General features: G+C 43.1%; 1 long non-coding RNA gene across 3 annotated transcripts in view; it reads left to right on the forward strand.

The window, feature by feature from the left end:
• The window catches only part of LOC112809214 (uncharacterized), a 43,063-nt gene extending 29,086 nt beyond the window's left edge, over positions 1–13,977 (forward strand). For 2 of the 3 annotated variants that reach the window (XR_012374362.1, XR_012374363.1), the window contains exons 3-5: positions 674–814; positions 2,023–2,064; positions 13,681–13,977. This is a non-coding gene — a long non-coding RNA (uncharacterized lncRNA). Of the gene's footprint in view, positions 1–673; positions 815–1,588; positions 1,627–2,022; positions 2,065–13,680 lie in introns of all 3 variants that reach the window. The other variant, XR_003204527.2, reaches the window with a different exon arrangement.
• Positions 13,978–14,991: the final 1,014 nt, after the last annotated feature.

Raw genomic sequence — 14,991 nt, forward strand, 5'->3', positions numbered from 1 at the left:
CTCCCTCCCCCCTCATTTACCATTGGGATTCTCCCATTGTCTATGCTGTTGTCTTGCAACCCTGGGTAAATACCTCACTTAACCCACTACTTCATACAATAGCTTGTAAAAACTGGACCCTAAGATTCATCTTAGCTTCCCGCCAGCAGCATTGCTGGAAGAGCATGGAGGACACTCCCTAGCCCACTTTACAAGTATGTGACAGACAGGATGAGATAGCATACCAAGAGCTCTGCCTTCAAGAGGAAAGTGCTGGGTATTTTCCATGGATCTTCTTACCCGCCCCCCAAATCTATTCTCCACCTTTTTCTGCCTTGTCCACGGGAGACCAACCCTCCCATGGTCTGTGTCACATGGGTTTCTGGTTGGGTTTGGCCAGTGACAGGCACTGACATGAGATTAGAAGGTGGGAAGAGAGAGAAGTCAGAGTATTTATTCTTCCTGTTCCTTTCCTGTCCAGCCATGGTTCTGGAAAGGGCAGCATTCCTCAATGGCCACAACTGCTATCAGGCAACCCTCTTCCATAGCTCCTTCTCTCACCAGGCTCTAGCATTACTTCCCTCTCTTTGCCTCTTCTGGTCGAGGGGTAGTAATGCTTTCCCTCTGTTGCTAGTCCCTGAACGTCTTACCATCCCATGTTGCTTCCCTTATTCCTGCCCACATCTTCATTCAGCTCATCTCGGATAAATCCTTTGAGTGTGCCATCTGTCGCTTGCCAGGACCCTGCCTCATACAAGCAGGACAAGGAGCCACCCTAGGACTGGGGCCAGGATAGCGCCATTTCCATGGAGCCTGGGGTTCTCCTCCCCATCAGGTGAGAGCATATGTTGTCAGAGCCATAGGCTTGGGTACTAGAAAAAACTGCGAATCCAAATCTGATGTCGGGGTGCAAAAGACATTCTTTCATACAAGGCTCTTGGGCTTTGTGTGAAGAAGTGAGGTATGAAGGCCAGGCTTTGTTAGGACCAGACCCTAAACAAAGAGGATGGTACGGAATCTCTGTTCACTCCTGACTTACTGGTCCGTGTTAGGGTGGCTCAGGTGCTCTCAAATCCGGACTTCATGGGAATAAACAATCTTATCTGAATCAGAGAGAGTGATAAATCAAGATGTCATTTTAGTCCTTAGTAGGGCAGTGTGAGTACGGCATATTTCCTTTGCCTACATTGTTCCCAAGCCAGCTATCTGGCATCCTCTATGACCTGGAATGATCATAATCACCTGAGGTGACTATTGTGGGTCTCCTGGTTTGTGTTAATTGTTCCCATGGCTGGAATTCAACATGTCTGTGCATGTCTCATAACTTGCAGGGGGGGCAACACAAAGCTATTTATTTGCATCAGTATCAAATTGCACAGGGCACCTGTGTAAAGGAGGTTTTCATGGGCACCGGGGAGATATGAAAATAAAGAAGATAGTCCTTATTTTTCTTGGGTGTTGATTTTCCTGCCCAGCCTCAGAGACATGTATTTGAGCCCTATATATATAGAGAGGCTAATGGCAAAACCTGATGGATCTGGTTCCCCTCTGAAGTGTGATAGTGTGGGAGGGAGCACTCCCCTGATGCCTTGATAATTTGCAATTTCAGCGGTCTAAGGAGGCTACACTCTTCACACAGATGTGGTGGTAAGAAAAATTATACAAAATCTGGAAATAAGACAAAAGGGTGTCCTTCCCATGTCATATTGGAGCCTTGTCTAACAGGTCTGCCTAAAGATTATTTAATTCTTGGGGTGCCTGGGTGGCTCAGTCCTTACGTGTCTGCCTTCGGCTCAGGTCATGATCCTGGGGTCCTGTGATCGAGCCCCGCATCGGGCTCCCTGCTCGGCGGGAAGCCTGCTTCTCCCTCTCCCACTCCCCCTGCTTGTGTTAACTCTCTCGCTGTCTCTCTCTCTGTCAAATTAAAAAAAAAAAGATTATTTAATTCTCTAGGGAAATGCATTTTGTTAGACTTCCTATTGACTATTGATTAAGGCCAAGTCTTTGTGAAGTCTTTGTTAACTTGCAGATTTTTGTTTATAGGGATGCAAGTGACTGAGTCCAGTAGAAAAGACCACACCCAAGGTAACAATGGTATTTCCCTACAGTCCATTAACTAGTATTGTATCTAATTTAGTAATCTTATTCTAGAATTATTTCTTTTAGTGCCTATATGCACTTTCTTTCAAATGCTTCTTTGAATCAATTTATCATACTGCTGTTTCTTCGTTAATGAGTTAAATAAAATTGGTATAGGTGCTAACTTTGTATTTTGTCCTAGTCATATTTTTTAAAAAAGATTTTGTTTATTTGAAAGAGAGAGAGAGGGTGCCTGGGTGGCTCAGTTGGTTAAGTGTCTGTCTTTGGCTCCGGTTGTTGTCCCAGAGTCCTGGGATCGAGCCCCGGTGGTCAGGCTCCCTGCTTAGTGGAGAGCCTGCTTTTCCTTCTCCCTCTACCGCTCCCCCTGCTTGTGCTCTCTCACTCTCTGTCAAATGGATAGATAAAATCTTAAAAAAAAAAAAAAGAGAGAGAGAGAGAGAGAGGGCACATGGGCAGAAGGGAGGGGCAGAGGGGAGGGAGAAGCAGGCTCTTTGCTGAACTGGGAGCCCATTGCTGGCCTCAGGTGTTTTATTGAGCAATGTGAAAAGAATGGTGGGAGCTATATGTTAACTATAGCTGACAGATATGTTTGTGAGGACATTAGATACACCTCCTGATGACTCCGAGACATCACTTGGTGAAATAAATACTTTACCCCAAGTTCCTGGTTTTATCTTGACTGTGAAGACGAAAGGAAGTCAGAAGAGGGAGGCTGCCGAAGTTTCACTGAGACATTATTTCAGAACCTTTTCCTGAAAACTTCTGGATGGATATCTTTTTGCCAACTCTAACTCAGCATATCTAACACTGGGCTTATATTTTCCCTCAAACATACTCCTACCATTTTCCCTAGTCTATTGAATGGCACCTCTGCTCATCCAGTCCTTCAAGCCAGAAACTGGAAAGTTCTCTTGGACTTCTCCTGCTTCTCCATCTTCTACCTATAATCAGTATTGTCAGCCTAAATAAAGAGGTAAACTGAGGCAAGCTGGAATTACCAGAAATTGAGTTTATTCAGGAATAGCAGAGGAATTGCAATTTGGAAAACCCATGCTGTAGCAAGCTACAGGCTAGTCTATTGAGGGCTTGGGTGGGCTGTATTCATGGGCAGAGTGCAAAGAGGGGGACATCCAGCCCCTGTCAAAGCAGTAAGTTCATTGGCTTGAGGACGGAGAGAGATTCCTGGTGGGTTTTCATTGGTCAGGAGATAAGTCTCAGTCTTCTTATAAATCAGACATTTATGGGAAACTGGTCTGTCTCTCAGTTCTTAAGTTCCATTTTTTCAAGTATATATCCGTGAGATTCTCCATTTTGTATCCTCCAGTCCCATTTTATTTATTTATTTATTTATTTTAAATGTTTTTTTATTTTTTTAAAGTAATCTCTACACCCAACAGGGGGCTCAAACTCATGACCCAGAGATCGAGAGTCACACGCTCTACTGACTGAGCCAGCCAAGCACCCCCTTCAGTTCCATTTTAATTAATTTTATTTTATTTCATTTTATTTTTGTTTAAACATTTTTTAAAAAGTTTTAAGATTTTTTTATTTATTTATGAGAGAGAGAGAGAGAGACCATGCGCACACGAGTGGGGAGGGAGGGGCAGAGGGAGAGGGAGAAGCAAACTCCTGGCTGAGCAGGGAGCCCAACGCAGGACTTGATCCCAGGACCCCGAGATCGTGACCTGAGCCAAAGGCAGATGCTTCACTGACTGAGCCACCCAGGCATCTGTAAAAAAATTTTTTTAAGTTTTATTTATTTAAGTAATCTCTGTACCCCACATGGAGCTTGATATCATGCCCCCAAGATCAAGAGTTGCAAGGTCCTCAAACTGAGCCAGCCAGGCCCCCCTAAAGATTGTTTTTAAAGATTTTATTTTTAAGTAATCTGTACACGCAACATGGGGCTCAAACTCATAACCCCAAGATCAAGAGTCACATGCTCTACCCAGTGAGCCAGCCAGGAGCCCCTCCAGTTCCATTTTAGACTGAAATTTGTTTACACACCCAAGTCTTACTATCTCATAAACATTTATCCCTTCTTATTCAGTCTTCCTATTACTGCTTTCTCAATTCAATTCTTAACACCTCTCACTTGATGAGCCTCCTCACCTGCCTCAGGGTCACCTTTCTTATCACCTATTCTGCCAGTCTGCTTTATATCATGTTGTCAGTTTCATCTCACTAAGGAAAATTGTAATCATGTTACTCTTCTGATTAAAACCCTTCAAGGGTGGGGCACCTGGGTGGCTCAGTTGGTTAAGTGTCTGTCTTCAGCTCAGGTCATGATCCCAGGGTCCTGGGATCAAGCCCCACTTCTGGCTCCCTGCTCAGGGAGGAGCCTGCTTCTCCCTCTCCCTCTACCGCTCCCTCTGCCTCTCCCCTTGCTTGTGCTCTCTCACACACTCTCTCTCTCAAATAAATAAATAGATAATCTTTAAAAATAAATAAATAAAATAAAACCCTTCAAGGGAAGCCAGTGCAGAAGTGGAGTGGATGGAATTTAATGATGGAATGGATAAAACAATAAAGGGCATGAAAAAAAATCTTCAAGGGTTTCTTGCGGCCTATAGGGTAAAGTCCAGTCCAGGCCCTTAGCACTAAAGCATTTTACGACCCGATCTCAACCCGTTTTATCAGCCTGGTCTCATCTCCAGGCCCTCCCTAGCAAACATCCTATACTGCAGTTACATTGCACTTCTCACCATGCTTTTTTGAGCTTCCTTGTTTTTGTCCTTTCTGTTCCCTTTGTCCCCTTCACTTATGACTGTATTCCTGGTCACCTGCCAAACTCCTCCAGGTGGAAGTCACTGGAGTCTCCTTAAATTTTACACCCTACACACCTTACTTACCTCACCCTGGTCCCAACACTGATAGCTCTTGAAAATACCCCTATTAGATAATATTAAGCAAAAGAAGCAAAGTGAAATAGGGTATTATAGTAGTCTCCCATTTGTTCTGGAAAGAAGGAGGAATTTCAAAAGCATTCATATATCTATTTATGTTTTTAAAAAGAAACACAAGACAAACCAGAATACAACAAGGTTGATCACCTACAAGAGGTTGGGTCAGAGAGGAGAGATGGTGCAGGAAAGATGTGGGAAGGAGTGACACTTCTGAGTATGCATTACTACATAGTTTTGACTTCTAAAGCATATTAGTATTCTATATATTCAAAAACGAAAAGTAAATCAATAAGGATGAGAAGGGGGAGGGGCGCCTGGCTGGCTCAGTCAGAGGAGTATGCGACTCTTGATCTTGGGGTTGTGAGTTTGAGCCCCACATTGGGTGTAGAGATTATTTAAATAAACGAAACTTTAAAAAAAAGTATGGGGGGAGAATAACTCAACTGAAAGCAAATGGAATAAATGAACCATACTGTATTTCAAATAACCACACTTAAAGAAGAGGTGGGGACAGTAGAAAGGACTAATTCAAGTCATTTATGAACTCCCAGTCTGAGGTGAGTTGGGGTTATGAGGCAAGCAGAACTGCAAACAAATCCTGAGCTCTCTTTAGTAGGTTTGGTTTTGGTAGAGATATAGGCAAAACAATTCTGAAATGACTCAAGATAAAGGATTGAACAAATGAATAAATGGATCGATGTAGTTAGGCATCAGGGTTCTCACTGTGAAGGAAGGGACATACAAATATGAAATGGGGAAAGGCAAGAAAGAACCCTGTGAGGATGGATTGGAATTGGAAGGATTGGTATGAACTCATTATTTCTGAAATATGTACATATATGTATATATGCATGTTAATGTGCTCATTATATATCTGTATATGTGTGTATGTATATATATACATGTGTGCATATATTTACTAGTTCTGTCTAATGAAGGGGCCAAGAGGCAAAAACACCCCAGTAGTAATGAGTACACCTAATGCTCAGATCTTTAACTCTAATAATGTTTCCTCCCTAAAAGGAACCAGGCTCCTCAGAATAATGGCAGATTGTAGGGCTGGGACGGAGTAGGGATGAGATAAATCTGGAACATTTTTTTCTTTTTTAAGTAGGCTCCATGCCCAGTGTGGAGCCCAATGCAGGGCCTGAACCCATGACCCTGAGACCAAGACCCGAACTGAGATCAGGATTCAGAAACTCAAACCAATGGGGCGCCTGGGTGGCTCAGTCGTTAAGCGTCTGCCTTTGGCTCAGGTCATGATCCCAGGGTCCTGGGATCGAGCCCCGCATCAGGCTCCCTGCTCCATGGGAAGCCTGCTTCTCCCTCTCCCACTCCCCCTGCTTGTGTTCCCTCTCTCTGTCAAATAAATAAAATCTTAAAAAAAAAAAAAAAAGAAAAGAAACTCAAACCAACTGAGCCATTTAGGTGCCCCAAACCTGGAACATCTTTTAGGTCATAAAGTAAGGAAGTGCTTTAAAAACAATGAGGGCATGTCATAAGTATACAGGAGCCAGCTTGAAGGAGCTCCCATTGGCCAAGTCTGGGAGTATTTGAGCACGAAAATAATTAAGTGTAGTGATAAATTATAAATCATTGAAAAAATAGAAATCCATGACTCCATACTGACAATCCATCCATCCACCCATCTATCCATCATCCATCAATAAGGGAGGAGGGTAAGCTCTTGTTTAAAGTAGAAGTTCAAGTGCCCACTGATTAATGTAGAAAGAATTCTGGAGTAGGAAATTCAGTGTTTTGTAACTATTTTAAGTAAAGTTTGGATCAGGCATGAATCATCAAAGGGTACTAAATCCAGGGGGAGTTTTTTGGGGTGCCCGGCTGGCTCAGTGAGTAGAACATGAACTCTTGATCTCAGGGTCATGAGTTGAAGCCCCACGCTGGGCACAGAGCTTGCTTACTTAAAAATAAACAAATAATTCCAGGAGAATTTTTTATGAGGAGCAGGATATTTTCATTGCTTTAAGATGTATCCCCTACAGAATTGCTTATTAGTTTCAAGGAAGAAAAAAATAATTATACAGCAGAGAAATCTGACAAGCCCTTAACTAGGTGATTAAAATTAACATCACTGGGCGCCTGGGTGGCTCAGTCATTAAGCGTCTGCCTTTGGCTCAGGTCATGATCCCAGGGTCCTGGGATCAAGTCCCGCATCGGTCTCTCTGCTTGGCAGGAAGCCTGCTTCTCCCTCTCCCACTCCCCCTGCTTGTGTTCCTGCTCTTGCTATCTCTCTCTGTCAAATAAATAAATAAAATCTTTAAAAAAATAAAAAATAAAAAAAAATAAAATGAACATCACTGGGGCGCCTGGGTGGCTCAGTCAGTTAAGCGTCTGACTCTTGATTTCGGCTCAGGTCATGATCTCAGGGTCGTGGGATAGAGCCCCACACTGGGCGCTGCGCTAGGCATGGAGCCTGCTTGAGATTCTCTCTCTCTCCCTCTTCCTGTGCCCCTCTCCCTGCTTGCATGCTCTCTCTTTCTCTCTTAAAAAATTAACATCACTGAGGAAGGACAAATGAACATCATGTACCTCCAGTGGTAAAACCCTGTGAAGGACATGACACTGCATATGGAAGATTCCAGTCAAGAATTCAATGGAGGGCAACTGGGTGGCTCAGTCCGTGAAGCATCTGCCTTCGGCTCAGGTCATGGTCTCAGAGTCCCAAGATCGAGCCCTGCATCAGGCTCCCTGCTCAGTAGAAAGCCTGCTTCTCCTCTGCCTTTCACCCCATTTGTGCTCTCTCTCTCCCTCCCTCTCAAATAAATAAAATAAAAAAGAATACATGTAATGGAATATTGTTCAGCCATAAAAGGAATGACACATGCTACCACATGGATGAACCTTGAAGACATGTGCTAAGTAAAATAAAGCAGACACCAAAAGGACAAATATTGTATGATTCCACTTATATGAGGTACCTAGAGTATTCCAATTCATAGAGAAAGAAAGTAAAATGGTAGTTATCAGGGGCTAGGGAGAAAGAGGATTGGGGAGTTACTGTTTAATAGGTACAGAGTTTCAGTTTGGGAAGATGAAAAAGTTCTGGAGATGGATGATGGTGTTGGTTGCACAATGTGAATGTATTTAATGCCACTGAACTATACACTTAAAAATAGTTAAAACTGTGGGGCACCTGGCTGGCTCATTCAGTAGAGCATGCGATTCTTGATCTCAGGGTTGTGAGTTTGAGTCTTACATTGGGCATAGAGTTTACTTTAAAAATAAATACAGGGGCACCTGGCTGGCTCAGTTGGTAGAGCATGTGACTCTTGATCTCAGGGTCGTGAGTTCTAGTCCCATGTTGGGTATAGAGATTACTTATAAAAAATACATAATTTCAATGTAATCATGAGGAAATATTAGACAAACACAAAATGAGAAATATATATATATTTTTTAAGGAGGGGATGTATTCTTCAAAAATGTCTGTGTCATAAAAGACAAAGAAAGCAAAAAAAAAAAAAATGGGGGCACCTGGCTGGCTTAGTTGGTAGAGCATGCAACTCTTGATCTCAGGATTGTGAGTTTGATCCCCTGTTGGGTGTAGAGATTACTTAAAAATAAAATCTTAAGGGGTGCCTGGGTGGCTCAGTCGGTTGAGCATCTGACTCTTGATTTCTGCTCAGGTTATAATCTCAGAGTCATGGGATTGAGCCTGGTGTCAGGCTCTGCTCTCAGCAAGGAGTCTGCTTAAGAGTCTCTCTCTCCATCTCCCTCTGTCCCACCCCGCCACCCTGTCTCTCCCAAATAAATAAATAAATCTTTAAAAAATAAATAAAATAGGGGCGCCTGGGTGGCTCAGTCCTTAGGCTTCTGCCTTCGGCTCAGGTCATGATCCCAGGATCCTGGGATCGAGCCCCGAGTGGGGCTTCCTGCTCAGCAGGAAGCCTGCTTCTCCCTCTCCCACTCCCCCTGTTTGTGTTCCCTCTCTCACCGTCTCTCTCTGTCAAATAAATAAATAAAATCTTTAAAATAAATAAATAAACAGATAAATAAATTAATTAAAATAAAATCTTAAAATAAAGACAAAGCCTATGGAAATGTTCCAGACTAAAGGAAGCTAAAGAGACAAGATGTTGGTTCACAAACTGAAGTATATAGTGGTGAAGGGCAATGATATATAATACTCTTAAATAGTTCAGGGGAAAATATAGGTAGATAGATAAAGCATGCAAATGATAAAGCACATGGGGTAAAAAGTTAACATTACATGAATCTGGGTGAAGGTGTTGAAGGAGGTCATTGAGAGGGCATTACCCCTGATTGACCCATGAGCTAGATCCCAGGCAATCGGAGGCTCCTCACCTCCTCTCCTATCCTGGGAATGTATGTTCTGCCCACCAATCCCACAGTGGAAGCTGTTCCAAGGACACAGCCTTGAGAGAATAAGGTGTTGTTGAGACCATCTGGACTATATACGCAACTGAACCCCATTAAGGCCTCTCTATATACTTTTTTTTAAAAAAGATTTTAGGGACACCTGGGTGGCTTAGTCAGTTAAGCATCTGCCTTCAGCTCAGGTCATGATCCCAGGGTCCTGGGATTGAGCCCTGCTCAGTGGAGAGCCTGCTTCTCCCTCTCCCTCTCCCTCTGCCACTGTTCCTCCAGCTTGTGCTCTCTTTCTCAAATGAATAAATAAAATCTTTAAAAACTTTATTCATTTTTTTGAGAGAGAGAGAGCGCAAGTGGGCGGAGGACCAAAGGGAGAGGGACAAGCAGACTGCACTGAGCACAGAGCCCAATGCAGGGCTCGATCCCATGACCTGAGATCATGACCTGAGCACCCCAAGGCCTCTATATAAACTTTTAAAATTTAGTGGGTGAGCACAGAGATTTTGTCATCTCATAGCCACCTAAGATAAGGCTTGCATGTAAGTTCTCTTGCTTAGTAAACCTGCCACCTACCAATCTAGAGTGTTCTGCCTCTTTCTTATTTATTTATTTATTTATTTATGTACTTTAAAGATTTTATTTATTCATTTGAGACAGAGAGATACAGAGAGAGAGAGAGAGAGCATGAGCAGGGGGAGAGGCAGAGGGAGAAGCAGGCTCCCCGCTGAGCAGGGAGCCTGATGCGGGGCTCCATCCCAGGACCCTGGGATCATGACCTGAGCGGAAGGCAGACGCTTAACCGTCTGAGCCACCCAGGCGCCCCTGTGTTCTGCCTCTTTCTTTGGTCTCTCCCTGCTCTCCGTGTACCGGGGCCAATTTTAGATTTCACCTAGGAAACTCCCAAGGTTTCAAACCAACAAAAGGTGTCCTTGATGCTATTTTTATTCTAGCACGCTTGCCCTAAGCTTGAAATCATCTCCAAATAAAAAGTTTAAAAAACAAAACAATAGTAGCTTTATAGTATGTGTCATATTATATTGTGATCGTGGCTCCACTAGTCTGTGAGTAATCACAGACACAGAATATGTCTTTTTTTTTTTTTAAGTAATCTCTGTACCCAATGTGGGGCTTGAACTCATGACCCCCCCCCCCCCCGATCAAGAGCCACATGTTCCACCGACTGAGCCAGTCAGGTGCCCCAGACTTAATCACCATTGCCAGGGCCTGGGTGTGGGTGGGCACCTTCACAGGACAGGGCAAATAGTAGGTATGCAATACATGTTTAATGATTGAACATAAGCATTTGCAAATGAATGCCCCACAAAGGTTGTGCTGATGCGGCTTATTTCCTGGGTGATACTAGGCAAGGGTTCAGGCAAGTTAAGAAGTCTCTGCCGGTCTCCTATCAAAGCATTTACAGGTTTCTTTTTCTTGTGGTTAGTATATCTTTTTTTGTAGTATTTCTTTTTTAAAATTAGAGTATAATTGACATATAACATGTTATTTTCAGGTATACAATATAATGATTCAATCCTTTATACATTGCAAAATGATCACAGCAATAAGTCTGGTTACCTTCCATCATCATACAGTTACAAACTTTTTTTTTTATCATGAAAGCTTTCAAGATTTACTCTCTTGGGAACTTTCAAATAAGCAATAAAATATTACTGTCTGTAATCATCATGTTGTATATTACATCGCTGTGACGTTTATTTAATAACTGGAAGTTTGTACCTCTCAATCCACTTCCCCATTTTACCCACCCTCCTCTCCCCTCCCTTCTGGCAATCACCAATCTGTTCTCTGTATCTATGAGTTTTGTTTTGCTCATTTGCTTTGTTTTTTAGATTGTACATGTAAGTGAAATCCTATAGTATTTGTCTTTCTCTGTCTGAGTTATTTCACTTAGCATAATATTCTCAAGGTCCATCCATGTCGTTGCATGTGGCAAGCTTTCATTCTTTTTTATGGCTGAGTAGTATTCCATTATATATATATCTCACATCTTTTTTACCCATTTATCCATTGATGGACACTTAGGTTGTTTCCATATCTTAGCTATTGTAAATAATGCTGCAGTGAACATAGGGAGTGCATATATCTTTTTGAATTCGTGTTTTCATTTTCTTTTGGATAAATAACCAGAAGTGGGATTGCTAGATCATGTGGCAGTTCTATTTTCAATTTTTGGGGGAACCTCCATACTATTTTTCCATAGTGGTATAGATTTCTTGATGTTATTGCCTCTTCCCTTCAGGAATTCATTTTATATCACAGGCATTATACCTCTGTAAGGCATGTGTTATGGATTCCTCAGTTCTGAATATGTTAAGGCTTTCCTAAAGTAAAGCCCAAACAATTTTGGGCAGGCTATGTTGAAATTTACCATTTCCTGTTACCTCTCTAATTGAGCAGACACCCTGAAAAATTTGTGAACACTCCCACACCACCTTCACAAAAAGATATGATTGTAAACCACAAGAAGTCACATGATTCACTGAAGAAACTCTCCAAACAAGTGCCTGCCTCATTATATCTGCCTCTAATTAAGAGAACGACTCATCAGTATTCCATGATGTTTAATTGTTTTTACTACTGCTTTGGACTATTTTCAAAAAAACCATAACTCAAAAAAAATTTTTTTAAATCATAATTCACTCATTCATTAAATAAAAAAAATTGTTGAATATCTACAGTAGATACTGACCTGGTCACTGAGGATGCAGTAGTGAACAAAACAGATATGTCTCTGGTGTCATGGAGTTTACAGTGTAGTAGGGGAGACAGATATTAGACAAATAATATATCAGAGATTACCTTTGTAAAACTCAACATTTAAAAAAAATACAACAGGGCGCCTGGGTGGCTTAGCCATTAAGCATCTGCTTTCAGCTCAGGTCATGATCCTGGGGTCCTGGGATTGAGCCCCGCATTGGGCTCCCTGCTCTGCGGGAAGCCTGCTTCTCCCTCTCCCACTCCCCCTGCTTGTGTACACTCTCTCGCTGTCTCTGTCTCTGTCAAATAAATAAATAAAATCTTTTAAAAAAATAAAAATAAAAAATAAAAAAAGATACAACAGATTTCCAGACTTAAGACTCAACATTCCTAGAAATCATTTCTTTAGGAAGTTTGGGTGTAGGGCACCTGGGTGGCTCAGTTGGTTAAGCGACTGCCTTCAGCTCAGGTCATGATCCTGGAGTCCCGGGATCCAGTCCCGCATCGGGCTTCCTGCTCGGCGGGGAGTCTGCTTCTCCCTCTGACCCTCTTCCCTCTCGTGCTTTCTATCTCTCATTCTCTCTCTCAAATAAATAAATAAAATCTTTAGAAAAAAAAAGGAAGTTTGGGTGTATACATTTTGTGGTTTTACAAAATTATCAGTTAGAGTCTTTCTATATATCTCCTCCTTGGATTGAAAGTTAATACTGTTGGCTTGTCATTAATAGAAGTAATAGAATTAACTTGTCAGCAATTTTCTCAGTAACATAAGAAAGGAGCCCTGTATCGGTGACCAGCGGAAACAGATGACACACTAACTTTTTTTTTTAGGATTTTATTTATTTATTTGTCAGAGAGAAAGTTAGCACAAGCAAGGGGAGCAGCAGAGGGAGAAGCAGGCTCCCTGCTGAGGAAGGAACCTGATGTGGGACTCGATCCCAGGACCCTGGGATCATGACCTGAGCCGAAGGCAGACGCTTAACCGACTGAGCCACCCAGGTGTCCCAGACACACTAACATTTTTTGAAAGAAGCATTTAATAAAGTGACTATGTGCAAAATTTAGGTAGTGTGTTGAGAATCCACAAGTGATATTCCAGAACTAGCGGCTAGCAAGGCTGTTAACATCCTTACAACTAATGCAGCAGAGGGAGACAGTAATTTCTTGAACCTGGGTAGGGGAGAGCAAGGGCCTTGTGGCAAGGGCTACTTGATGTAGGAACTGTGACCTTCAGGTGAGGGAAACAGCCAGCCAGCCTACAGAAACCTCTCAGGGAACAAGTCATAGAAGTAGGTACCCCAACTTCGTTCTCCTCCATTCCTGCAATTTCCTGCCAGTCCTCTCCATTGGCCAAACCCAACTGGAAGCCAGGGGCCATGGAGCTCACCGATATCTGTATATGGGTGAGTACGGAGCAGAGTGGGGAGTGGATCTGGAAGAGCAAATCATTAAAGGATAAGGAGCACAAGTCCTTAGTACTCTCTTCTCATCACAGCCTAAGTCTTAACTGTTTGACTCCACCTCTCTTACATTTTATTTTCTAATCTCACCAACTCCTATTCCCCCTTTCTAATGTAAAACTGAGGCTCATCTTTGGAAGCTAATGCTTGTCACATTTTCCTAGTTGTTGTAGAGGCTGCTTTGTGACCACAGGCTTGAGCCATGGAAACTCGGTCAAGGCAAAAGGGCCCATGGGACCCCAACCCCCTGGCTGAATCCAGACAGGCCCATCAGGCGACCCATCTCAAAATAGCCATAGGCCCTAACTAACCAACGCGCTGCTGCGGACAACCAGGCACCGCTACCAAAAAAGGGAAAATTTCGTGCATCCCTCTCCCTCACCTTTCCCCTTTAAGTACAGCCCCCACCCACTGCCTCTTGCAGACAATCCCTGCTTTGCTCCCTTGTGGTGTATTCAATAAACTTCTAGCTCCTTTGTTCAGCCTTGGGTGAATTCTTTCACTGCTGGGGCCACTGGCTTCCACCCCATCGGGTTGCCCCACATTTGGGGGCCCCCATGGGATCGGGAGAGACACCACAGTTGTGACTTCTGACCTTCTTACTCCCTCTCTCATCCCTTTGACCAAGATGTTTTCATCTGCTCTGGGTAACCTTGCCCAGTTCAGCCCAAGTTCTGGAACACAATTTCGGCCAAGGCCCTTATAGCAAGAACTTCTTGCTTTAGCCCTGTGAGTGGCAAGTGGATGTAACCAAATGAGATGGGAGGCACTTATTTGTGTCCAACTAATAACTCAGTCACCACTCCAGTTCTGTTTAGCTCCACCCCCACCCCTTGCCTGGCAACCACACCCATGATTAGGATCACTGAGAACAAAGAGGCTGGACTCCAAACAACCAGGTTCAAAGATACCACCTACCTCATCAGAGGAAGGATGAAAATGGTTGGAGAGACTATGAACCCGAAGAACTAGTATTTCTTGCCCAGGCCGGATGATGAAATTTTTTTTTTTTTTGGATGATGAAATTTTTAAAAAGGCAGGCTAGTAAAGAGTTCTGGCATGCATGGGAAAGAAACTCCAATTTCAGTCCCGTGGCTACCTTTGGAGAGGGAAGGTAAAGAGATCCAGGAGAAGTACAGAGGGAGCTCCAACTGGGGTTATATTTTATTTCTTAATAACGGAAATGCTGAAGCATATGGAAGAAAATGCTAGAATTTGCTAGTGAATGGTAGGGTGCTACTTATGAAATTCTTTGTACTTTTCTCCGTGTGGAGAGTACAGTTGGGAGGCGGGGGCGGGGGCTATACGTGACGGAGGAAAGCAGACAGGATGTAGAGAACAGTGCGATTATCTGTCTGCCAGGGTCCCAGTGGTGTTCTGGGAGCTTGTCATGGGTCTCTAGAATCCTGATATGAGCAGTTTGGAGACCTGATAAAGTTTGCATTCCTAGCTCTGCTCCACAAAGGAGGTAGTCC

The sequence above is a fragment of the Callorhinus ursinus genome, unplaced genomic scaffold (genome assembly GCF_003265705.2).
Source record: "Callorhinus ursinus isolate GAN/ISIS: 27379988/994484 unplaced genomic scaffold, GSC_fseal_2.0 scaffold33, whole genome shotgun sequence".
NCBI lineage: Eukaryota > Metazoa > Chordata > Mammalia > Carnivora > Otariidae > Callorhinus > Callorhinus ursinus.